Consider the following 27,803-nt stretch of genomic DNA (forward strand, 5'->3'; position numbering starts at 1 on the left):
AAAACAATGACCTCATTTCTAGATAAGTTTGATCTGTTGTCAAAACGACAATATGGTTTTACTGCAGGGCGTGGCACCGATTCCTTACTTGAGGATCTTGCTGATACGTTGTACGCCTCGTTTGATAACAACAAATTTGCTTGCGCATTGTTTTTAGACGTATCAAAAGCATTTGACTCTATCTGTCACAAAATTTTATTGAAGAAACTATTTGACTACGGTTTTCGTGGGCCCTTTTTTTTGTTACTCACCAGCTTTTTGTCAAACAGGACGCAACAAGTTCTTATTTGTAACACTAGAAGCACATATGTCACTCTAAAATCAGGCGTACCGCAAGGCTCCGTTTTAGCACCGTTACTTTTTAACCTGTATGTGAATGATCAAGCAAAGGCGGTGTCGGGATGTGAACTATATCAGTACGCCGATGATACTTTGTTGGTATCGCGTCACATAAATTATACCAGTGCAATGACTGCGTTACAGACAAACGCTACACGGTTGATGGACTGGTTTAATTCTAACTTTATCGAAGTAAACACACAAGAAACAAAACTTGTGTGTTTCTGTAGTCCCCTTAAACGCAAAGTTCTTGATACACCTTTTCTTCTACACTCATCGAGCTGTGTTGATTGTAGATGTCTACCCATTAACCATGTTAATACAGTCAAGTATTTGGGAGTGCTGTTTGATAGTGATCTCTCCTGGAATTCCCATCTTTGTCATATTGCTAAAAAACTACGTAGTGTTTCATGTTTGCTTTATTCAACAAAAGTGTTTTTGCCTTTCACAGTCCGAAAAATGATAGCAAATGCTCTGGCTTATGGTGTGCTGCGCTACGGTATTACTCTGCATGCTAACTGTTCCTTGGGTTGGCAAAACAAAATTGACAGTATTCTAAAAGGAATTTTGAAAGCTGTAGCATACGGTACCAACATCCTATCTGACAATCTCTTCTCTTTGTTACATCTCCCTCGTTTTGCAGCACTCTTCGAGAGATGTGTTATAGAAAAACATTACTGGAATAGTCCTTTTAAAGTTTCACGTACAACTCAGCGTTCACTAAGGGACAGCGAACACTTCGCGATCCCCAGAGTATACACTAAATATGGAAAAAGAAAGCGGTCATTTTATGTTCCTCATATATTTAACAAATTGACAGCACCACTCCGTGATATAAACTCAAAACGACAGTTAAAAAAATTTCTGAGTACAAGGTGTTAGACATCGTTACTGTGCTACCTCATTTTTAATGTATTGGCTCTTTTCTGCTACGTTGTCAGTATTAGAAATGTTTACGTGTTTTTTTTTTTTTCGTGCATTCGATGTGAGTTGTAGTTTTGTTGTTGTTGTAGTGATGTATGTTTCTATTCCGATTTCCTTTGTTGTTTTTCCTTTACGCCGTTGCCGGGTCACGTCCCACAAGCCATTACAGGCTTTGACGGACCCGTTACCACTGATTGTATTTCAAGACTGTCAATAAAATTATTATTATTATTATTATTACTGGCGAAGCTGATTGCAGACCGTTGCAAGACAACCTACATTTGGCTGATAAGTGGAGTGCTGATTGACTCATGCATACTAATAATCTCAAAACTAAACATGTACCATTTTATAATAATAATACTACTACTAATAATAATAACGTTTTTATTAATTTTAAAAATACATATAAATAATGCTGGCCCACACGAGCAGGATCCTGCTTGTGCGTAGGAGCAGAAAATCCAGCGAAATACATATCAATGCAGCATGATACAAAAAATCGAACGATGTAATGTGGCCATCAATACCAACGTTATTACAGAACATAACCCAAATTCGGCACACAACAAAATGAACACAACTATTGAAATCATTACAAGGCAAGTATACAGGGATGAGAGGAAAGCAGTGTTTATGTAAGTAATGAGAGGCACCAATTTTTTATTACTTTTTGTTGCACTTTTATTGAATTCATTTTCATTAAAGGCTCAGTGAGCTCATTAAATAGTGTGAATAAAGTGATTTCTGCACCTTTTTCTGTATCGCGTGTAAATTCTGGGGATTTTAAACCTTTCTTTATGCCTTAGGTCGCTAGGTTTGTCCACTGGAACCTTGAATATAGAATCATAGAAATAATTTATAAACGTAACATATCTATGAAAAAGTAAAAATAAAAAATAAGATTTCGAGCTTTTTTCCTTGATTTTCCATATCTAACGTTCTGAACGGAGTTCCGCATGTAATGTTTTTCTCCACATGCTTTAAAATTCTGTCTATTGCATTAATCTTGTATGGAGAACAGTGCCCATATAAAGTGATTCCATATCGTACAGTAGACTCAGATAACTACCTGTACATTAGTAGTCTTATCTTCACGCTGCACAAGTTTGTTATTCTGTACAGATGTGCTGAAACGGCACGTGGTCTTTTAGTCACGAATTCCACATATTAATTCCATGATAAATGTTCGTCCGCATATAATCCTAGGTATTTTACACAATTACCATACGAAAAAGGTTTAGAAGTACAATTATTAAAGTGTGTCGATAGAAGTTTAATTCAAGGTAACATATCAACACGTTTATGAGAATTTCGGAAGCGGTAACTTAGTTTTGGCAAAATTTACTGGAATGGCATTTGAGTTAAACCAACCTATTAGTGCATCTTTAACTCCTTGGAAGACTAAAACAGCATCATCATAGTTTTCATACAGTAAAACTAGCACCGTATTGTCAGCATACTGAAATAGCTTAGATTGTAGTGGGAGAACACCCAAATCATTTATGTAAACGTTAAATAAAATTGGTCCCAGAGTGCTACCTCGTGGTACACCACATTTGACTTCAGCTGTACTACTTATATTAATCATAATTTTAACCATTTGTTGTCTGTCGTTAAAATAGTTCTGAAAAGAGATATAAAACTGTCCCCTAAAAAATAATCTGTAAATCTTATCAAGTAACAGGGGATGATCAATGGTATCAAAAGCCTTCGATATATCTATGAAAGGTGCTAGGGCAATCTTTTCCGTCTAGTGCTTCGTTACCACAGTCGGAAAATAATCTAAAAGTGTAATGGCGCTTTTTTGCTGTCGAAAACCGTATTGATTGCTTCAAATAAAGTAAATTTATTAGAAAAACTGGTCATTGTTTGTTGCACCCACTTTTCGAATATATGAGCTAATGCAAGTAGAATGGAAATGGGTCTGTAGCTCTTCAATTCCTGTTTCTTACCCTTTCTATACAGTGGACGTATAATAGATATCTTCAAGCCCTTAGGAATTCTTCCGGTATGAAAGGTGTCAATAATTATTTTCAATAAAACGTGTTTTTATTTATCAAAGTTATACCGAATATCTCGTATTCTAATATTATCAAATCCTGGTGTTTTAGTGATTGGCATAGCATTTATAATCCTCAATAAATCGCTCTCCGTCCTCTTAGGTACATATGCCGGACTAGAGCGTCCGACCTGTGGAGTGACAGGATTGGGACTAATCAGTGAAATGTTACATTTTATACTTCTTACGGAGTCAATAAAACACTTATTAAATAATTCTGATAACGCTGAATAAGAATCTAATCCAGGAAAGTTCTTCTGACTTGTATCATTCACGCTATTTTTAGACTTTCAACCAGTTTAATGGTTTACTAAGTTCCATGTCTTTTTTGTTTCTTGTCGACGACGTGAACTGACTTAAACGTATTTTTGCTGTCACTTTATTGCGCAGTGCACGAAATTAATTTCTTAGCTATGTGTCCTCGGGATTTTGCTTACATCTGCTCCAAAGCCTTTCCTTTTGATCAAACGATTCTAATATTTCCTCTTTTATCCAAACATTCTCAGGTTTTCGTTATTTTTTGCTTTATTTTTCTGGTATTTCTGAAATAAATATCCTGAAACGTGTCCACTTATATATCATAGGCTACAATGTGATCGAAGTCGCATAAAAAATTTCAATCGAACGATTATATTGATTTATCGATTTTTTGGGTATCTAGTATAGCTTTGTACCCCTTTTCTGAATCTACATTTTCAGCAGTATTTTGGCCTAATATTGAAAGTAAAGTACTGTAATGGTCAGCTACCTTTTGCTTAGTGACTCCAGACAGTGTTTTCAAATTACTAATTCTCATAACGATGTGGTCAGTACTTGATTTTGTAATTTTATTACCATATTATTCCTTCCTCGTATAATTTTGAATGACATTTTCTAGACCAAAAGAAGCGAGGGTACCAAGATAACGCCGTACTTCCTGTTCATTCTCATTCAAAACATGAATAGTGACGTCTCCTGCCAGAACAAGTTATTTGTTGTTATTAAATTTTTAAAGGAATTGTTACAATTCATCACAGAATATAGGTATACTTGAACTGGGTAGCCTGTATACAAGACACACAAAGTAAGAAATAATCATTTTGTGAACAATAGCAGCCCACACCTTTTCTTGTACAAATGAAACATCTACTTTTTCTGACAAGCATTTGTCATTTATGTACATCATAATTCCGCCACCTGTTTTTGTTTTCTGCACAAGCAGAAAAATTGAAAGCCTGGCAAGAATAATGTAGCGCAACCTGCCTCATCAGTATTGACCTCACTCAAGATAAGTATGTCCAAACTTGGCAGGCGCGATTTAAAATTCACATTAACTGATCCCAATGTCTGTGAATACTCCTAACATTTATATGAATTAGCTTAGTTTAGTGTCAGCGTTACTTACTTCCGCCCTAGAACTTTCTGTATGTGCGTCCCACTCACGGAACGATTCAAAAAGTGATTCCATTATTACCTGATCTTGATTAAGTCTCGTTCGCTCTCAATCTAAATTACAGCCGCTCCTTCCTTCTGCCTTAAGAATATTTTTCCGTTCTTCATCCAAGTATACACGTACCCATTTTCTTTCGCACGTGCCTTGGTGGACCACAACTAACTTTTAAGCGCTCGAGTCAAGTTTTCATTTATATAAATGTTCTCATTTCTAAGTGCAGTTCTTTTTCTCACCCACAAATCCCTTGTACGCTTGTCGGTGAATCTCATCAAGATAGGTGTGATTCTTCCTTCTTTAGCTTTTAGCCTGTGGACAGCCTCGATATCATTCCGAGTCCTTTGTGCAAGGTCCAGCTTTGTTGGCACTCTGTTAATTACGCTCATTATATCTTCATTCGGTTGTTGGACCATACCATAGCTTTCTATATTCTGGCGTCGAGAATACAACTCTGCATTGTGGACAGCCTTTCTTAGCTCGCCAACCTCTTCATCCCTTTGTGAAATCCTTCCCTCTAGTTCACCGATTTTCCACTGCAGTTCATTTATTGTTTTGTCTTGGTTATCCAAATGAACAATCAATTCCTCATACCTTGCTGTCTGATCATTCATGGCTGCCTCGATTCCTGCTATTGTTTTACTCTGAGTTTCTATTTTGAGCATCCTCGCGTCGGACCTCGCAGTCTGCGCCTTGAGAGAATTGTCAATGCAAGACATCCTATTAAAAACGGAGGTCAACTTTGCACTGATCGAGTCATTTTGTTTTAGTAACCTTTCAAGTTTTCCTTCATTTGGGGTTTGCTCTAACGCACTTTGAGATACCTCGGGACTCGCAGACTGTCGTTGGGAATACAACTTGCAGGTGTTACATTAACCCTCGGAAATTTCTACGTGGCTCATTGACTTCATTACATTTTTTGTCAGTCCAGAACACTTGCCCATGTGGAAATGATTTGCGCACTCCGAACACTTAATAAATGCAGCATCATGTACAATTTATTTCAAGCAGGAGAGACAGTCACCTTTTTCAGACATCTTCGGGAAAGCACCGAACAAAGAACAAAAAGGAAAAAGCAGACCAGCGAAATGCACACCCGCGCACTTACGAATAGTAAGTGAGTGAATATGAAATCTTACCTACAAAAATTTAAAACTGAGTTTTCGTAGCGATGTATTCCGCTGGTCTGCGAAGATCTGTTCAGCGCCCGCCACTTTTATAGCCCAAAGATTCCGACGATAGGCTGTCCCCATGCGCTAACAATCATCCGCTGATAACTGTGTATTAATGCGGTTTCTTTCGATGTGCAGCTATCTCTTGATACCGTCGCTTGAATCCAGGATCGGCTGCCTCATTCGTTTTGCGGGCAGATGGGCGCCTATAAAAATTGAAAACTTAGTTTTCGTGGCGATGCATTCCTCTGGTATAGATCCCATAATCCAGTCACTTATTCTTAGAAACTCAATCTTAATTAAATATATAATGTCCTTTTTCACATACCCTGGCGTGCATTTAACTCATGACTTGTCATGGAAACCTCATTTTGAAAATATAGCTTCACATGCAAGCAAAACTTTGGGATTTTTAAGACGCCATTTGTATCAAACTGCACCAAAGGTCAAGCATCGATCATACTGCACCCTCGTCATGTTTGAACTTGAATATGCATCTACCATCTGAAATCCTCACCAAACGTATATTTCCGTCATGGTAGAATCAATTCAAAACCGCGATACTCGCTTCAATCTTCACGACTACTCACCCACGAGCATTACAACACTCAAGGCATCAATCTTATTACCTCCTCTAAAAGACAGGCGCACTGTTGACCAACTATATTTTCTCCATAACATAATCTACAAACCCTGGACTGACCGCAAATTCTTCTCACCAGCCAATCACAATTCGCTTCGTCGTAACGATTGTCATAAACTTGAGCTGTTCTTTGCTAGAACTAATCACCGTAACACCTCGCCTCTCATCTTGTGCATAAGCGGCTGTAATGTATCATCGGAGTCCTTTGTAACAATCATCAATCATTCCTCATTTACAACAGCGGTCACTCAACACGCGTTTTCTATTTGAAATGGTGAAAAAATTGTTTAATATGACTGTTTTGTTTTGTTGTATTCTACCGTTTTGTATACCTTTTTTTGTTTCTGAATGTGCTATATATTACCCCTTTTTATGTAATGCCCCTCGGTTCCTTTAAGGTGTAATAAATGAAACGAAATGAAATGAAATATAACTAGTTCACTGATTTCGCTTTAAATTATAAATTTAATTTCCTGCTGAATACATTTATTTTATCGTGAAAATATAATATACTTCATTTTTTTCGTGTGTAATTGAAGTTGGTTTACTCTGAGCCAGGATGACTAATTTACAAGCCATGCGTTGATATAGCGCTCAAGTACTTCCAGGCTTGTTCCAGGAAAACAAATCTTTGTGTAAAAGTGAACACACGAAGGACCTCGGACACCTTATATTTAAAATTGATGGACGGGTGTGATAAAAAAACAGCAGGAGCAAGACGGAGGCAATAATAATAAAAAAGAGATTCGACAATTTGTGGATATATATGATATGTCATTTTGTGACATTAATCTTTTTCGAAAAAAGGTTCTATGATCAGTAATTTATGCATTCGTACTGAGGCGTTTACTCTTCAGGTAATAAGAGCTCCCCCACACAACCAAAACAATGATGTATTGGTTAGGCTGTTAAATTACTTAGTCTATTTTCTAAAGCAAAGATGAATATTTTTTTTTTGTTTTTGCAAAAGTGTTCAACAGGGCGTGCTCAATTGTCACCCGAAATCTCCAAGGGGCGGGGCTCAGTTTGTTTGGTGGTTGCCCCAGCCCCTCTGTTCTTCCCACTGGCCCCGCCAGCGGATTGAAAATTCTTTTTTCATGACTACTCTATCAGCCCGATGTGTGGGAGCAGCGTGCAAAGCAACCGCTGCGCAGCTTTCTAGGCCAAATTAGACGTATAGTGGAAAACCCTTTATTTTCGCGAGCCGCCTAGTTTTTCGAACTTTGCACATATAAAATTCCGCGAAGTTCAGGGCACGCGAAAATACCGGTCTCTAGAAGAACTGAATTACGGCCTCCAGAATTATCGAAATTTAGTGATGGCGAATAATTTTCATTTTCCTGATCCTCAAGAAAATGGGGCCGACCCCGAAAATAAATTGTTTATTGTAAAGTGTAAAGCACAATTTAAAATAACTTTCCTTCCTCGTTTTAGTTTTTTCGTAACAAAACACAGTTGGTATTAATTGCACGGTGATTTAAGAGTGTTCCAATGCACAAAATCTGTTATTCTTCATCCTCACGTAGTGTTATCTAATTTAGTTTTGTGTTCAGTTGAGAGGATACGCTAATTCGAATTATTTCAATTTGAACGCAACGACCATCTTAGAAAACACACGTTGGCTGATGGAGCTTGTTTGAATTGCGCGTCGCCATTAAAAAGCCTAACTTATCTACTAGGGCAGGTGGCTACTGCTCCTTCCCATAGGTGGGTGATTCCACGAGAGATCGTGGAATCAACCACATTTTTATTTTTTCTGTTTCTTTTTTATATGTGATGCACCCACAAATGAATCGCGCAAAACCGAACTTTTTGTCTCGAAAACGTGTTTTCACTGCGGGACAAAAAACAAACAAAAAACGTTTCAACATTGCGCGACGGCCCTGCTCCCACCGCGGACTGCATTAGTTGCCACTAGGGTGCCTACATGTTTCCGCTTCGCTTTAGGGTGGCGCCAACTTGTTGTTACCCTTTCCCAGATCCTCTCCCGTAGCCATTTTTCCCCACTTCTTAGTTCGCTAAACGTATACAACGTTGACTTTCTGCAGTCTCGATACACCGGCAACACTGTGAGGCCACTTCTATTTCCGTTCATAATAGGAGTCGGAGGCTGATCAGGATGGCGGTCGTCGTGGCTGTCGCTCTATTTATTCGGGTGTTTCATATTTTGAAGTTGCGATCAGGAAGTGTGCGTTGCTTTTATCAAAACGCGAGCTCCCGCGACAAAATTGAACGCAACAGACCGGCATCGCACGCCGAAACCTCGCCGTTGGAACGAGAGCGGTGAGCGCTCCCTAGCCCTAACGAGGATTAGTGGCGTAGTTCGAGCGCACGACCGGCGAGTGTGACAAAATGGTCGACGAAAACAGCGGAGGTTGCCATGGTAACGAGGTAGGCAACATTGGTTTGTCGGCAACAGGTATTACAAACGTTGTCGCCACCCTAAACAGCGGAGCGGCGGAAACATGTAGGCACCCTAGTTGCCACATTTGTGGTCCTGTGCAAGGAAGGCAATAAGTGTTAGGCCAAAAATGTTTCCTGTTTCATGTAACTCGCTGAATTTTAAGTCCACTGCATGCGATTATTATGTGTTTTATGAATTAAAAATGCATAAATAATGCATAACTATAGACCAAGTGAAACAAAAACAAACTTTCAGGCCTCATACCCCAATATGTATTGCATGGTCGAGTTTGACAAACTATACATAACATAAGCCAGGACATTTAGATTATTGCTGCAAATTATAAACTTCCAATAAAAATTGAAACATAGAAAAAAAGATTTTGAAAGAAAAAAAAAACATTCTCCAAAAATACCCATATTGAAGAAAAGGGAAAAAAAAACGATCTCGATTTTATCCTTAGGCCAGGCAAGAAGAACGCACAAAAACATGTTGCATCATTTGTTTGGTACAAAAGTTCTGAGCGGTCAAAGTGGCGGTTGCGAAGCGTCTTGACTCCGACGTTTTTCGCTTCATCCTGCTGCTGGTAGCTTTCTTTTTCTTTTAGGATGAGGTAAACCTTTGTGCCACAAATAAGACATTTATGTGTTGTAGCTTGCTGTAAGAAAAAAAACATATTTCCAGATTTCTTTTTAATTTTTTTTTTCTTGTGTTTGTTTACGGGCCCTCGTGAAAATTTACGCTGCTTAATCGCGCTTGGACTTCGCATGTCTCGTTTATTCAAATTGTAGGGAATAAAAAAACGACGACTCGGGTACAAGGCTACGGGGCGCTTATCTTACGACGAAGCCAAGGAGGAGGTTTAATTACGTTTGCCACCCGGTATACGTTGTTCGTGATCGCTGTCGCTGTCAGGAGCTGGTTAGATTTTTGGGCTCACGTTTGCCATGGGGCAAACGTACACATCCCCTCTGGCTCCGCCGTAGTTTAAGCAAATACCGTGGAAGCCAATACTGGCAACTCCCGCGGAAAACGGGCGAAAAGTGATTGCAGCGCCCCTGGCGTGCTCGGAGTTTCCGCTGGCAGACAAATTCCCCAAAATGCATTGGTTTTGCCTATCTCCGTGCGAGGTGACCAACGAAAAAAAATTGTCACGGACATTCGCTGCTTTGAAAGTTAAAAAATGGGTGCCAGCTCATCAGTGAAGGACATTCTCTTCGCGTGGGAAAGGTGTTACAGCTTTCTGGGTGCAATTTCGGAGTTCTCCCGAAGAAAACATTCTGTCACAACTTATGTAAGCCAAGCAAAACACGAATGTATGCCTTCGCGCTGTTTCGTGAAAAAGGGCAATGTACAAACATTTCAGAACATAGCTTCGTTTCAACTTTATTGTTCTTATCAGTCAATTCGTTTTGTCGTTGCAATTCCCATTTCTCATGAGTGCCTTGCTTAGAACCGTTTCGTGGAACAGGCGAGCTGGCTAATCCCGTTAAGATCGTCTCCGGATGAAGAAGCAGAAGTCAATTTCGAACCACGTACGTTACGGCGATGTCAGTATGCTCCGAAAGAAGGCGTTGTGCATATGCAAATCTGACGCGATTATAGATTAACAAAAGCGGAGTTACGAAAAAAGCAGACTTCTCGCGCTTGCAAAAAAAGAAGGGGAGAGCGTCGTAGCTCCGCGAAAAAAGATGATTTCAGTCACGTTATTTACAGTGCACAAATTCCGATTGTTAGCGCGGGGACGACCAACATCTTCTGCTTCGCTGCTTCTTTACTTCTACGATAAAGGCCGACACCCGTTGAACCGTCTCCACTCTTTCCATTTTTGAGTCCTCTTTCTTTTATATTCTTGAGGCGACACCACTCTGCCGCGTTATTTCTTCCTCCTGCTTGTATGTTGCTGTGTATATTTTTTGTTTGCTTTTTTTTTTTTTTTTTTGCCCGACGTGTAAACAATCGCGTATCCTTGCTTTGTTTGGCTTACTTTTACACCCTTTCCTTCGCTTCGGCGCTTACTACCCGCGGTTCGTCTGCGCTAGGCCCGGGCATTTTGAGGGCCGTCTGCAACTTTGCTCTTGTTGTTGTTGTTTTTTTCCAGTGTCGTTTGCGATAACCTCCTATTTTCGCCTTCGATTGAGTTTCTAATCCGAAATCGTCATACGTGCTTGTTGATATTCATTAAATATGATAAAACAAATTCGAAAGCAAAAAAAAGGTGACTCACTGGTCGCACATATAAAAGATTGCTGCCTGCGACCAAAACATTTCTGCGACTCTTTTTTACCGGGCAGTGTGAGCTGCACTACGTTATTTATTTCCCCTGTTTTGTTTTTAGTTCGTACCTACGCCGCGAAAGCAAATAAAGAAATGTACAACAAGCAGCTGAAAAAAAAAGGGTCGCTTTCTTCTTTTTTTATTAGTTTCGTCTGTTGCTTCCGCTTTGTTTGTCGTGAACTCAACACCGGTGGCGACCACCAGCTATTCATTTGCTGCTTTCCATTTTTCTTTCTTTTTTTTCTATAAGCGCCGCAACGATCGTCGTCGTTGAAATAGTTTTTTGCTAGCTTCTTTGTTTTATTCGCCGTTGTTCGCTTCTCTTCCCGCTTCTTTTTATTTTCGTCGGGAATGGCGACACCATTTTTTCTGCAAAGTTCGGTAAGTGTTTGCACGGTCATTTTTATCCTTACTTTTTGTTTTGTTTTTATGCTCCAGCAGCTCGTGCGCTTGCTCTGGTAATATTAACATGTCGTTTTTGCATGTTTTAATGATTACGACGTAGTTCGAGTAGCTTAACGCCTTTTTTCCGCTTCCCAGACGCGTTTCAAACGCGTGTGATCCCCTGGGAGGCGTTTGAGACCGCTGAATAAACTGCTCTATCTTTGTTTATGCGCGCGTTGTTATTCGATTGTCATTGCAGTTGCGATCAGTGGATTCCGATTTGCAAGCGAACTGACCGTAATAAATTGTTTGTGCTGTTAGGGTGACGATACGGGGCTTGTAAAGCTCAAGGACGTCGCGGAGCCTATACTTTTCCATTGCGACGACTGCTTCCGTAGACTCCGAGTCCGCTAGAGGCGCCACTGTCACGTTCGCCGCCGCTGCTATGTGTTTTCGGAGGAGTTTCCAGTATTGGCGAAGCTATATCGTATTTGGTATAAGTGCCCCGTGCCTTTGTACCCGAGGTGTCGTGCCTTTATTGTCTACAGTTGTAATAAGCGAGACTCGATCAGACTTCACCGGCCTAATTCCGGCACGAACATTTGTCCATGCGCTTCCGTCCTTGCGTCTAGAAACGTAACAACGACCTAAATATGACGGCTCATCAGCGCCTCCCCTTTAAGAATATTTGGAAAATCCGCAAGTCTGGGCGCACCAAGGTGGATTATTTGACAGTTCAGCTAGACTTTTTTTTAATGCGCGGTGGTAGAGTTGGTGTTGGCGCGTCAGTGATGTCATCTAAACATCTGTGTGCATGTGCGTGTATGCCCAGGAAAGTCACAGATGCAGAGCTTCCCTGCGCGTCAACTTTGACTCTGCCTGGTCTGTAGCCACTGGCGTTAGTCGTCAGCGGGGGAACTCCTCGGTCGCGAGAGCATTGCGAAACCTTCGGGCTTCAGTTGGTTTGGCGGTGCAGACGAAGCAAACAAGCAGAAATTGAAAAGGAAGTGTTGATAAAAATACGCTCATGTTTGAGAACATAGGAAATACTGCAACTTGCGCGTATTTTTGTCAACGCTTTCTTTTCAACCTCTGCCTGTTTCTTCTCTTCATTAGATTTTCTGAGCCGTTTCCGAATGGGATATGCTGGCTTCAACAGAAAAACTTTGGAAAGTTGTTCGCACCTGGTCCGGTTATTGACTACTTCTTCAATCCTGAAGAAATGTATCGTCGGTTTCTTCAGGTGTGCTGGCAGATAAGGATATTAGCTTGTCTTTTTCCTGAAGAAATGTCTTGTTAGTTTCATCAGGTGGGCCGGTAGATAAGAAGAGGAGTACCTTCAGGCGCCCAAGGCACTGCTGGCAGACCTGCCGGTCTGTATCCTGCAAATTAACAGAACCTGGTAGCATGAAGCTTCCGCAGTAATTCAACATCTAGAGGCTTGACACTGTGAAAATATCTGTTGGATGGTATCTTCTTCTTGTGAACGCGAAGGTAACCGGCGAAAAAAACTCTGAGTGAGTTATCTGCTGCGTGTATTGGGTGCTCAGCGGCGATGTCTGTCGCCTCTCCCGTTGCTTCGTCTGCGCCGCCAAATTAACTGAAGCCTGAAGGTTTTGCAATGCTGTTGCGACCGAGCAGTTCCCCCGCTGACGACCAACGCCAGTGGCAACGAACCAGGAAGAGTCAAAGTTCACGTGCAGTGAAGCTCTGCATCTGTGCCTTTCCTGGGCATACACTCACAAACACACACATATCAAGATGACATCATGACACGCCGACACCAATTCTGCCACCACAATTCGGAAAAATTCTAGCTGAACTGTCGCAGTAATCCACATTGACGCGCTCAGAGTTGTGGATTCTCCAAATACTCTTCAAGGGGAGGCGTTGCCAAGTTGTCATATTTAGCTCGTTGTTACGTTTTTAGACGTAACGAAAGAAGCGCATGGACAACTGTTAGTGCCGGAGTTAGGCTGAAGTCTGCTCGAGTTTTCTTTATTAGAACTGTAGAGAATAAAGGCACGGCGGCTCGGGAACAAGGGTACTTGGCGGTTATGTTGCGGAGGAGCGATGGGGATATGTACAGTGGCCCAATTTTTTATGAATATCAAGCGAGCGTCGACCGCCTGGACGGCCAGTGCCGTGCCGCGGAGGCGTGCGGCGATACGGGAGAGATTAAGCGCGTGTGCACAAAGCCCTTTCTGGTGGGAGCGCCGTCTACTAGGCTATTCCGTTGATCTCACACTACCCCTGCTCGGTACCAAAGGAGGGCAGGGCGCTTGCAATTTCGAAGTGCATCGCCGATACGCCCCTCCTCTTAGAATGCGTTCACAATCCTATTGACGTTAGCCTGTGTAACCCCGACTCGTCATATCGCCCATCGACATTCTCACAATACGTTTCCGTGTTTTTATGGGCACTTGAGAAGACATAAACATGTGCGCGCGCCCAGTGGTCCAAGAAAAATGTGACTACAGTGCTGCATAGGCTAGATGACGACAGCAACAACGCAGTTGATAATACAAAACACCAAGCGAAAATCCTGTCAATAATTCGTTTCACTTAGGGTTGTACCGCAGCCGACGCTACCAGTCACTTTGGCCAGTCCATCGTTAAAAGTGTGTTGCGTGGCCTTACCGTTGTGTGCAACTGCACCGGGAAGCACGATGTCACGTGGCAGGGTGAAAGCACCGGATTCGTTCTGATTGCTCGTAGCATTGCCTGCAGTATATAGTTAACTGCATCGTTGCATTCAGTTTGTCGCGTCCCCGTATTTTTCATTTTTGTGGGTGTTCACAGAAGTAAATATAAACATGAAATAAAAATACGTAAATTGAAGTCGAGATGACGCGCTGTTTATGCCACGCCTGAGTAGTATCACGCAAGCAAGCGTTGTTCAGATTTTTGCTTAAAGGCGGTTAGCTATGCCAGCAGATAATGAACAGGGGCTGTGTGCGATCAGCGGAATAGCCTAGCAGACGACGCTCGCAACGTAAAGAGCTTTGTGCGCACGCGCCTAATCTCTCCCGTTACGCCGCATTTCTCCGCGCCACAGTGCTGGCCTTCCCGGCGGCCGACACTCGCGTGATATTATTAAAAAAATGGGCCAGCGTACGTTTGTCCCGCGGCAAACGTGAGCTCCTGACAACGACAGGGACCGCGAACAGCGTATACCGCGTGGCGAACGTGAATAAAACTCCTTGGCTTCGCCGTAACATCAGCGCCCCGTAGCCTTTTACCTGAGGCGTCGTTCTTGTATTCCCTACAGTTTTAATAACCGAGACATGCGAAGTCCAAGCGCGATCAAGGAGCGTAAACTTTCATCAGGACCCGTACACAACCACGTATAAATATAAAATTAAAAAAAAAAAATCTGGAAAGGTATATTTTATTACACCAAGCTACAACACATAAATTTCCTTTCTGTGGCAAAAAAAGGATTACCTTTCCTAAAAGAAAAAGAAAAAAAAAATAGATACCAGCAGCGGGAAGAAGCGAAAAACTCCAGAGTCAAGACGCTTCGCAAACGCCACTTTGACCGCTCAGAACTTTTATACCAAGCAAATTATGCAACATGTTTTGTACGTTTGTTTTACCTGGCCTAAGGAGAGTTGTGCCCCAAAGGTTTAGTAAGATAGATACCGTTTTCTTCTTTTTCTTTGTTTCAAAATATGTATTTTTTTAATGTGATTTTCGAAGTATTTTTCTGTTTCTATTTTTATTGAAGTTATATTTTGCGGGAATAACTTAGATATCCTGGCCTATATTATGTATTGTTTTTAAACTCGATAATGCCATACATGTTGGATGCCTGAAATTTAGTGTATTCGTTGCACTTGGCCTAAAGTTAGGATTTCATTATATAGTTTTGAATTCACAAAACACATAAGTGTCGCATGCAGTGGACTCTCATTTTGGTGTGCTACATGAAACAGGAAACATTTTTGGCCTAACAAATTTTGCCTGCCTTCCACAGGACCACAAAGGTGGCAACTAATGCAGTCCGCGGCGAGAGAAATCTTGAAATTTTTTTTTCTCATAGTGCAAACGCCTTTCCAGGAAAAATAGTTCAGTTTGGTGCGGTTCATTTGTGTGTACACCACTTATAAAAAAATATAAAAATGTTTGGTGGTCCTGCAGGTCCGGTCTCTCGTGGAATCACTCAGGTGCTGTGCGTAAAATAGCTATATTTTGCTATCGAAAGCTCCGATATGCACGCGTGAACGAACTCCTGAGCGAACAAGTTCTAGCTTCCGTGATGTTCGTTAAAGTCTTCATATGCGACATAGTGTGTACAACTTTCTTAAGATACCCCTCACGGTAGCCGGAGTCTACACTGCTTTATGAACCATTTGTATGTATGAACCGTACGATTAAAATAAATATATATATATTTATACATATATATATGCAGTTTGTTCTACAATAAGTGGACAAATTCCATTTTGCGAAACGTACCCATCGCAACGAAAAAAAGTTTTTGTCGTTTTGGTCCTGGGCCAGGGGCATATCAAGGAAAATTATTAAAGTCCGGGATAATTACATTGTTAACTATTTTTCAGTGATAACTTTTTAATATTGTGTTTAAGGGCATGGTTTCAAATATAAAATTACTCAGCCTCACCGAAAAACACTAAATCAACAAATTGCAGAACGATAGGAGGCACGCGCTGCATTTTACGGGTTTCTGAAAAACCGCACCAAATCGGCGGGTTTTTAAGTTTCGGTTTGCATTTGGAGCGCATCTCGCCACCGGCGGCACCGCGCCCCGTGGAGAAATAGTGCAATCAGCCTTTGCTGCGTTGCGCGAGGACAGCGCAGCAGGGGTTGGTTGCACTATTTCTCCACGGGGCGCGGTGCAGTCGGGGCCGAAATGGGCTCCGATTGCTAACCAAAACTTAAAAACCCGTCGAATTTTTGCGGTTTTCAGGAAACCGTAAAAGGCTCCTCGTGCCTTCTATCGTTCTCTAATTTATTGATCTATTGTTTTTCGATGATGCGGAGCAATTTTCTAATTGAGACCATGCCCTTAAACACAATATTAAAAAAGTTAATTACGCAAAAATAATCAACAATCTAATTATCCCGGACTCTAATAATTTTTCTACAAAGGCCCCTGGCCCAGGACCAAAAAGACACAAGCATTGTTCGGTTGCGATGAGTAGTTTTCGCAATATCGAATTTGTCCACCTTTCGTGAAACAACCTGTATAATATATATATATATATATATATATATATATATATATATATATATATATATATAGATATATATATATATAAGGAAGTGAAAGCACGGTGAGGGAACAACAAACAGCGGATATTTAATCAACAGTCTCTCGTCGAAACTGTTCATTAAACTTTCGTGTTTTTGCTTTGCACCGTGATTTTTTCACTTCGTGATATATACGCATTCGACCCATTGGCACCTATATGTATATATATATATATATATATATATATAGGTGGTTTCATCTCATATCCAACAGGCTAAAAGGGCCTGATTTTTAGTTTTGACAAAAAAAATGTTTTGGGGCATTTCTGAAATGAAGGAGAACGCAAACCGCCACTTGCCCAGATTTTTTTTGTTCTCGAGTAACGAAGCGTAGAAGCCGCAGACGCATATACAAGAATATTTCCCTGCCGTCAAAGTCGCATGTTTGACACCCTCTGCTGCCGCTACTGTTTTTCCTACATCATCTTAACCTTTCTCCTCATTTAATAGACGCTAAAAAAATACCTTGATGTATTCAAGTAGTTTTAGAAATTTTAGTTTTTTTCTAAAAAAAAAAAATGGCAATATCGTCGTTTACATTGATTTTTGGTCAACTTTTACGGGTTCTTGTTTTGTCTATACTGAAGTTAAATTGTTGTTTTTTAGCTCTGTAGAAAGCCGAAAGCAAGCGGATTATAGATATAATAATACCATTATCATCTGTTGACTAGCAGCTCCGTTACCTGCACGTAAACATTTTGAGAAATAACAAAAGTTGAAATTTCGAAATCGATTTTCTAAAAAAAACCAGTTTTTCGAAAATTTTTATATTTTATTTTTTTTAGATATAATAGTCGACTCCAAGGAAGAAAAACAATAAAAAATGTAATATTTTGGTAGTACACCCCCTATTTGAGTCACAATCTTGTGAAATATGTGCTCATTTGACGTAAATACAGCAACCTTACGCTTATCGCGCGCCTCTACGATTTCAAAAGTATGTTTTTTATATTTGTTTACGTTGTTAAAAGGCAACGCAGAGTAGGCGAACTTGTGATATTCATTGAAATTTAGAACGTGAAATAAGAGAGAAGCCACATAAGTACACAGCGAAACAATATGTAACAAGAATATACAAATCAAAAGGCCACGCAACATGTCAAAGCAATTGTGTATATAAAACGGTTCAAATTACAGGAGGGTGGCTACCCATTTTTCAGCCCATTACGATAAAAGGGATTGTCCGGTCAAATTTTGTGTTCGAGAAAAAAATTGACTATCATTGCTATTGCCTCGAGACTCATCGTACGTGCAATATCTGATTTTTATATGCCCGTCTGCACGAGTAATTGAACTTTTACTGCTCCAATCGCACTCTAGCGTAAACGCTGTTTTTGGTGGCAACATGGGAGCTCTGACGTCACACAACACAAAGCGAGCATTTCTGTCTCGTCGTTTGCCTGCGAGTAAACGCCTCCGCGTGCTTCGTTTTTGTTGTTGCGCTCAACTTGTTTCGTGGTGAGATTTTTGTTGCGCGGTTTGGTGCCACAACCACCGGGCAGCACATGCGAAAGCTCGGCCAAGTCAAGTGACGACATGCATTTGAACGATTTGCCGGTTGCCTTCGACCCGCGGTCATCGCCTCTGAGGGAGAGACCTGCAGCCTCATCACCGATCCAGTGGATCTGCCGATATGCGTACCCAGATACCGCTTCGTGTACCTAGTTGCCGCTTCAGAGGCGAAATCTGCATCCTTTGGTTTGCAACCGCTCCTAATTCGCTCGTTGGCTATCGCAGTTGTGTTTGCGCGAAACGGCATACGTTTGCTCAAAGCTTATGGCTGCTTTCGAGTAATATCCTGCTAAAAGGCGAGACTTTTTTTGCACACGCTTGGGAACTGCAATAAAAGATCCGTATTTCAGTAGGGTACAGCCTAGGACAGTGGTTCTCGACCATCGATGTTTCGCGGACTCCTTGTCAATCGGCGGAGATGGACCCCGTTCGTGGGGAGGGGAGAGGAAAGGTATAGGCTAGATATAATAGTGATTTATTAAATGGATATTACTAAGGGCTAGTATGAAGTAGACCTCTCTTATGGACGTTCACGCGAAAAAACTCGCCCGAAAACTGAAAAATTTATTTTTGACCTGAAAAAAAGACAACTTTTATTACCGGGCTTGACTGATGAGGCAGGGCTTCGCGGACCCCTAGAAAGCCTTCGCAGACCCCCATTTCAGAACCACTGGCCTAGGAGACTATATATTTAGAAACAAAATACAAGACATTTATCGACCAACGCTTGTTATCCCGACCATTCGACAAAACTTTGCGTTTTGTGACGTCACGCATGCAGCAGCTACGGATGTCAGCCATTGATACTGGCGAAATTCGGGGTGCAGTTTCGTACATACGGTCATGAAAGGTTTAGTTAATAACAAGAGATCATGTATAAAAGTAAAAATGTTGTTGGTCTACATGAAGGCCCCCTCGGCGTAACGAGCTCAAAAACTTGAGTACTTCCGGTTTCGACCGGACAATCCCTTTAAATTATTAATTCTCACACCATTCAATTTCTGTACATAATGTTTTGGGGATTATGCACCGGGATTTTTTCTCCTAACATCCTGCAGGTCACTGACTGTGTACTGCAAAGTTCTTGCACACCTCAGTGATGAAAAATGCGCGCACAAAACCAGTAAAAAACACGAAAGGATCAATAGCACCTTTTCTGAAGGTAGAAAACTTTTTTTGCTAGTTCGACAAAACTGTGAATCAGTTTTCGCACCGTGTAGGAGCCACGCAGTTAACGTTCTTAGTTTTGAACATGCCGGCACGCACTCACTGATCATTAAATTTCGGGACACAGAGCGTTACGTGCAGGCATTGACACGTGTATGTAGCTACTCTGGGCTTTCGCAAATCTTTTCTAGGGCAAAGTTCAAGGTGCATTCCTCCAGTGTCTTCCTCCACACATGTGAGGAGGTAAACCCTTGGTTGGGCTTACCTTCTCCCACTCTTTTTTCTTGAGCTCGCGGAAACGCGTGACCTTCTGTTTGGCAATTGAGAGCAGAACAATCCCTTTGACTTTCGGTCCGTGTGCCTCAACGAAACTTTGCGCTTTCGTTAAGGAATACAAATCGGTAGTAATCAAGTTATACACGAATGCCTCGTGCTTGATCATGCCGCCCACCCCATCACACGAGGTTAATATCCACTTGGAGGCGACATTATTTTTCTTGAGTTTGTGAACCTGGTGCCAGTTTTTGGAGGGCACAGTATGAAATATGATCGAGTTGCATAAAAATAGGCAATAGTTCCTTGAGCCGGCCATCGAAAACGTTGGGCGTATAGAGCGCGTGGGACCAGTCGTGGACGATGTCGTCGTCACTACGCCGAAGACTAAACGTTCCCTGTTCGGTCGTAGCCATACAGGTAAAGGTGGAAACAATTTTGCTCTTCCAGTGATGTGATTGCACTGCACGATGGATCACGACACTCCGACTTTCAGCAAAATTGAAGTGCAAGATGACGGCACATTGACTTGACATGCGCTTTCTCGAGCTATATAGCTCTTCGCTGGGCGCGTCCGAGAAAGAAGTGGAGAATGTATTTTTTGTCCACTTCTGAAACTTGTTAAAAAAAACGTAAAATCCACTTCTTTTCTTTATCAACTCGCCACCGCACTTTCACAAGGCAAGCTCCAGTACGTCTTCGTGTTCGAGTCCTAGCTTAGCCAGCGATGCGTTATTCTTTTTCACACAGACTTCACGTTCTAGAAAGAAGCAGGCTTGCGAAGGGGTCTTTCTTGAAAAAACGTAAACAAAAATAAAAATACGTATATTTCCGAAATCGTAGAGGCGCACAATGCCGGTAAGGTTGCTGTATTTGAATAAAATGAGCACATATTTCACACGATTGTGGCTCACATTGAGGACATACAACCAAAATATTCTATTTTAGATTGTTTTTTCTTGTAGTTTACTATTATACCTAAAAAAATAAAAAATAAAAAAAATTTACAAAAACGGGGTTTTTAGAAAATTGATTTCAAACTTTCAGCATTTGATATTTCTCACAACGTTTAGATAAAGGTGACTTTACAGCTATTTAACAGATCATAACGGCATTACTATATTTATAATGAACTCGCTTTGGGCTGCCTATTGAGCTAAAGACAACAATTTACCTTAAGTACAGACAAAGTAAGGACCTGTCAAAGTTGACAAAACATTGACCAAAACGACGAGTTTGTCATTCTTTTTTAGAAAAAATATAAAATTCCTAAAAATATTTCAACACATTAAGGTATCCCTATGCACCTATTAAACAAGCAGGAAAAGTCAAAGTGGCGTAGAAAGAACAGCAATGGTAGCAGAGGGTGTCAAACACGCGACCTGCGACACCAGGCAAATATTCTTGTATCTGCCCCTGCGGCTTCTACGCTTCGTAACTCGAGAACAAAAAATCTGGGCAAGTAGCGATTCGCGCTCTCCTTCATTTCAGAAATGCCTCCATAACATATCTTTTCTTTCGCCAAAATTAAAAGTTAGACCCTTTTAGCCTGCCCGATTTGAGATGAAACCACCGTTATAAATATGAACAAGGGTGCCTCTTCGTCATTTTCGGAGCTCTGACGAATAATATTTCAACAGTAATGTACTGATTAAATGGTACTTGTTACTGGTAAGCGTACTGGTTAAATGAAAATAAGAAACAAAAAATCGGAGAAGAGCAAATATTTCTTTTCTAAAGATTTTTGAAAGATTTATTTGTTTTTTTCTGATTTCTTTGTGTGTGTGTGTGTGAGATAGAGAGAGGCAAAGAGAGTAATTAAGGCGAGCTCATCGGGCTCCGCCCCCCCCCCCCCCCCCTCTCTGGAGAATTAAAAGCTTTCCGCATATGGTTGGAGATACTCTTATAATGCAATTTCTGTAATTCTAAAATAAGCGGATACTGAAATGGACTTTTCCGCTTCACTTTGCGTGGTTAATTCCGGTATATACTTTAAACAATTAGAAAAATTGTTTTTTTTTTGTTAAACTTATTGAACTTCTCCTCATTATATGTATGGTCTTTTTTCTCGAAGATAATGTTACGCTTGATAGAATCGAAAGCTTTTTTGAACTCAAGGAACGCGCCTACTGTACATAACCTCTCATTGAAATTGTGAATTCTTTTATTTTTTAAGTTTGGCAGGGTCAATTCAGGGGTTTTCGCTTCTTAAAGTCATACGGTTGTTGCACTATAACAGGGGTGGCCAGGCTGGCCTGGCCTAAGAGCCGCACACAAAACCACGGAACTTCTAAGAGCCGCGGGGGGGGGGGGGGGGAGGGGGGGGAAACGTAACTTTTGTTCAGAGTCTGACTGTACGTATGGGGGCACAAGACTGTACGACTGTACGTATGGGAGTACAAGGCTGCCAAAGTGCAAGCTGCAGTGTGCTTTATTCTGAAATAATTTCTTTTTTTTTTTCCTGGGGAAACGGGGAAAGGGGCGAAAGGGGGGGGGGGGGGGGTTGTCCCCTTACGAGGGACCCGCGAGCCGCACTTGGACCACCAAAGAGCCGCATGCGGCTCGCGAGCCGCGGTTTGGCCACCCCTGCACTATAACATTTGTTTTATTAGAGAAATTTATTAGTCGCGCATTATTCGCTTGTTCTATGAGTATGAACAAAAAAAGCAAAGCAGAGATTGTTTTTTTAGTTATTAAGTTGAAGATGATGAAAAACAACCTCAGATAAACAGGGACGAAGAACGGGTAAAGAATACGGCAGGGCAAGGCTGACTCGCAACTGAGGTTTATTGAAAGAAAATTATTGAAATTGCACACATACAAATTAAAAACACGCCCGCCAGGCGACCAGATGTGCCGATACATCGCCTGAAAACTTTATACTCATGTTCGAATGCAGATACAGTACCTCCCTCGCAAATAACGCCATCGATGGCTCACTGACACATCTGTCTGCCTTGGAAGATATAATCAACGCTTCAGTTATCTCTCGAGTCATTTTCTCCCGGTGTCTGCCCTCAACAGTTACGTCATCAAAAGGGGGGAGACAAGAGCAATCTCTGCAATGTAGCTGTAGAAGTCCCCCTACAGTTGGTTTAAGGGAGTACGCGTGCTCTCTCAGGTGGGACAACTCAGGCCTTTGGTCAAGTACATGGCGGACAATGAGTTGCGGGTGTTGGTGTCAGACAAAAGAGGGTTTTTTGTTGTGTTGCCGGAAGGTATGTTTGGCAAAAAGCCGATGCCGCCATCGATGAGAACTTCAGGCGGGTGAATGTTGTCCAGAAACAAGCTAAGGGCAGGGCACAAGAGCTGTTGGAGAACGTAGTCTTGGGCCAGTTGGCAGCCAGGATCAAAAAGCAGAAGGCTTGCACTTACACGTGTTTTTCAGCGCAAAGACACAGAAAGACTCCTCCCCGCTTAGGGCGATTTTGACAGAGAAGGGTACCTGGCAAAAACAGATGGCATTATACCTTCAAGAACAGCTGTCCTGTTTGGTTTTTACGGACCCGTTTAGGGTTGCCGACTCTGAGGCGGTGTCTGAATTTTGTAAGGGCATTGGTCATGAGAATTGGTCGGCCTTCAGTGTGGACGCTGAGGACATGTTTTACTCCTTACATCACAACCAGTTGCTGACCTCGGTGAGGTCTTGTATCGTGGGCAATGGTGAATTTGATTTCAGGAACGCAAGCTGTGCCTCCTTTGAAAGTTAGTTTTTTTAAATTCTGCTTTCGTACCTGAACTCGATGGTGGTGGGCTGGCGTGTGGGGTTTACTTGCAAAAAGAAAGGCGTGTGTATAGGGTCGTGCGTAGCTCCGATTCGAAGTGGTATTTTTCTTGGTGAGGTGGATTCCGCCGTGGCTGGTGCTCTTGAAGCTACGTCTGTGAGGAAGGTGTTTCTCGACGTCGATGATTTTCTGGTTTTCGAGCGCACGGATGACGCTAACACTAGGATTGATGTTATGGCGGTTTTCGAAAATTGGGGGGGGGGGGGGGGGGGGGGGGCTCAAATTCATGTTTGAGGAGCCCACCGAAGGGGTCATCCAGTTTCTTGATCTCCGGCTGTCCTTCGAACAAAAACATGTTTGCTGGTCTTTCCGCCTGCGGTCTAGAAAGGCAATACTTGACAACGGGTCCTCTTATTCGAACATAATGAAGAGAGGTATCGCCGTTTCATGCCTGGGGTCGGCCCTCAGGAAGTCATGCGTGCACTCGATGAGAGACAGTTCCACGGGACAAGTGAATAGACTCAAGATGTCGGAGTTTCCGGAGAGCCTTTTGGCTGAGGTTGCGGGCTCACTGCTGAAACAAGGAAAAGGCATAGAGAAGAACAAGACAGCCGTATGGAGAGGTCGGAGGGTTTTAGTTCACAACCTCATCACCTTTCTCACAATCTAAAACAGGTCGGTGGAAGATACCCCAGGCAGCACACCAATGTCGGACCTACATTGGGCCAACAATGGCAAACGCTGACTCCGGAGGTTGGTCCAACATTGGTATTCTGGCCGAGCGCAACTTCTTCTAATGTTTGCCCAGCCATTGGCACCAACGTTGGGCCATCGTTCAACCAATGTTCCAGCCATCATTGGCACCAACGTTGGGCCATCGTTCAACCAACCTTCCAGCCGTCATTGGCGCCAACGTTGGGCCATCGTTCAACCAATGATCCAGCCATCATTGGCACCTTTTTTAGGCCATCGTTAAACCAATATTTCAGCCATCGTTGGCATCCACACTATATAGTGTGGATGCATCACACTATATAGTGTGAAAGCCAAAATTGGCATAGCCAATGACATATGTCATTGGCTATGCCAATTTTGGCTTTCACACTAATTCAATGGCTATGCCATCATTGGTATACAAGTTCAATCATTGAATAGGCCGTTATCTGCAGTCAAGCTGATTCATTGGCATGTCCCAGTGTTAATGCCATATCTCTAATGCTGGCCATGCAATGATGGCAATGTGTTTAAATCCTGGTTATTCCAACATTGGGTTTTAAGAACCCCTGGCCTGTTTCTTATTAGCAGCCCACTGCAAGAAAAACATTCTGGGCACAAATGGCAAGGTCCTCCATGCTTTGTCTGTGCACTATTTTATCTGGCGAGCAAATGACTATTTCAAGATCAATTAATACTTTTTTCGGAACTTTTATTGAAAGGGGCTAGGGAGGAAGCTCAGCGGGGAGCCTATGCCTGGTCCTGGGGAAGGTCCTGGGGCGAGTCCTGGGGCTGGGGAGCCATTACGGCTTCCGAACGCCTCTTCCTGCAGCCTCCCCTGTCGCAAGACCCTGGCAGCCACTTTAGCACCATTCTAAGCTGCCGATTCTTCAATTGTTAGCTTCGCACTGATGGGATCTACGAAAAGATCCAAAGGTCAAAGATCAACGCTTTCAAACCCACATTGGTCTTAGTAAAGCACACTCCCAAGCAGCACTTCAACAAATGTTAAGGTTTAAGTGTCCCCTAAAAAGTCCCTCGCTCACGACTTTTCAGTCCTTGCGGCGTAGCACCCGTGGTAGCCGATGATCAGGTGTCTACGACATCAGGGCCGAGGTCCGGATGTAGTGACGAGGCAGTTGACCGATAACCGAAGGCTTGAATCAGGCCCCGTACGCCGGTGGCAGCCTATGACCAGGTGTCCGCCAAGGTCTGGGCCGAAGGACGTAGCGACGAGGCAGTTGGGCGTTGGCCGAAGGCTTGAGTCAGGCTCAGAACGTCTGTGGCACGGAGTGGCAGCGGGTGTTCAACTGCGCCACGCATGCAGTCTTGTCTACCTCCGGAAGGTTGGCACCCGGACTGCGTGAGAAGTGGGTTGTGGGTCGGGCCTCTTGACGTCTGGTCACGCCGACGGAGGTCCGGCCTGGTCTCGTCTGCACCGTCCTTTGTCAACCGCCCGAATCCCCTCTCGCGCTCCTCGCATGCCCCCGCCTCGTCTTCTTCTTTCTCGTCCTCTTCGGCTGGTCGCGGGATCGCTCATCACACCAGACTAAAGCCTGGTTCAGACAGTTGCGTTTGACTGCGTTTTACTGCGTTGCGGCAGCGAGAAACCAGGACATCCCTGCTGCTTATATCGCGTGCCAAGATGATTCCTTGAATTGGATTCCACGCTTCATACGAAGCACAGATGTGCCGGTGACTCGCTTTCGGTACTCGACGCAACGCAGTCAAACGCACTCAAACGCAAGTGTCTGAACCGGCCTTAAGCCAATCAATTGGCGACGTGCGCGACCGAAAGCGTCGCTGTGGTCGGCCTTTCACGATTGGCCCAAAAGCTGACTATGACGTCGGAAAGGGTATACCATCGACGGAAATAAGAAGAATGAAGGAACTTTAATTTCGACGGTGTTGGCAGTGTTCCTTTGAGAGCGCAATGATTTCAGGCTTCCACCATGCTATTTACAAACACCATCGAACTTGTTCGCAAGGTAATGACGTCACAAGGGGGAACCATTTACAAACACCAAAACATCTCGCCGCTAATTACCAACGTTCGTAGGCCACTGGCTAAGACAGGCAATTGGTGGCCAGCTTAAACCAATCGATTGCCAACTTTGGTAACCCGTTGGCTCTATTACAGCTTATATGTCTGAGGGCGTTGTCACTAACGCAGTCAGTACTGCAGTTGCCGTATTTTGTACGCACTTTGAAGTCATTTTTGGGCAAGCAGGCATAATGCTCAGCTTCTTCTGTTATAGACCTTTCCAATGTTTACAAATCCACAGCTCAGCGTGCGATCTCCACAGCTCAGCGCGCGCGTGTGCGTCGCTTCGGAAAGCGAGCAAACCACGCGCGATATGCACGAACACTGAAAATGAAACCGGCCAGCAGCCCTTTTCTGGAAAGGTATATATGTTACGTGATAACCTTTCTTTGCAGATTGAAATGCGCATCAGCTTTATGTCACCTCCTACCTCAAACATAGGGTGTTCGAGATGTTAATTCAACGCAATTTTTTATTCGTGAAGACATGTAATTGCTTAATCAGTCGCTGGATATTTGTTTAAGGTTTTATTTTTTTGCTAAAGTTATTAGTGCTTTTTATTTATTTTTTTTAATTTTGTCCGGTTCAGTCTGAATTATAGGCCGCGTTTTGCGGCTCAGCAAAGCGGGTTGCCTTGAGATTTTCAAGATCACATACAGCTGACAATACACCCGTGTCCTAGGTTGGGGAGGCGGGTGGAAATTTCGGGGTTGAACCCTGCCTCCACCCCCCCCCCCCCCCCCTTTGGAAAGGTTTCCCGGCTGTGTCGCTAAATGGGCATAAGAGAAGAGGCACTATGCTTTTTGCCGTATAAACATATACACAAATCTAAGGAAGCGTGCATTTTGTATTTTGTGTGGACTTTACTAAGCATAACTATCAGTTTTGGGAAGACGCGTGTTAGTTGTAGTCGGTGACAGGTGGTAGAAGCTCCTCCCATCTCTTTCCGTATATGTAGATCGAAAGATCAGGAGGAGTCGACCTCATCCCCGCGTTTATTTTTAACCTGTCACCGAACACGGTTTTTTTCTGCGTGGACGTTCAAACTTGCTACAGCTCGCAATGCATACAGCGTTCTAATTCAGTTGCTAACTTGCTCTGCGTGTGAAAACAGAAGAATCGTTCCCCCGGAGGCATAGCTAGAGATTGTTCTCAGCGTACGCGATCAGCACATTAAAAGAACTAAGCCAATTATATATAACATTGGTAAGCCACTGGCTGAGACAGGCCAATGTTGCCCAGCCTAAGTCAATCGATTACCAATGTCGGTAATTGATTGGCTTAAGCTGGCCAACATTGGCCTGTCTTAGCCAATCGATTACCAATGATGGCAACTCATTGGCTAACATAGACGAATGTTGGCCAGCCTAAGCCAATTGATTACCACTGTTCGTAACCAATTGGCTAAGACAGGCCAATGTTGGCCAACCTAAGCCAACCAATAGCCACCGTTGCTAAGC

The 27,803-nt window shown here is 42.7% G+C and overlaps 1 pseudogene; it reads right to left on the reverse strand.

Moving 5' to 3' along the window:
* Positions 1–4,774: 4,774 nt before the first annotated feature.
* Positions 4,775–6,004, reverse strand: LOC115325545 (annotated as a pseudogene).
* Positions 6,005–27,803: the final 21,799 nt, after the last annotated feature.

The sequence above is a fragment of the Ixodes scapularis genome, unplaced genomic scaffold (assembly GCF_016920785.2).
Source record: "Ixodes scapularis isolate PalLabHiFi unplaced genomic scaffold, ASM1692078v2 PGA_scaffold7__128_contigs__length_106722199, whole genome shotgun sequence".
NCBI lineage: Eukaryota > Metazoa > Arthropoda > Arachnida > Ixodida > Ixodidae > Ixodes > Ixodes scapularis.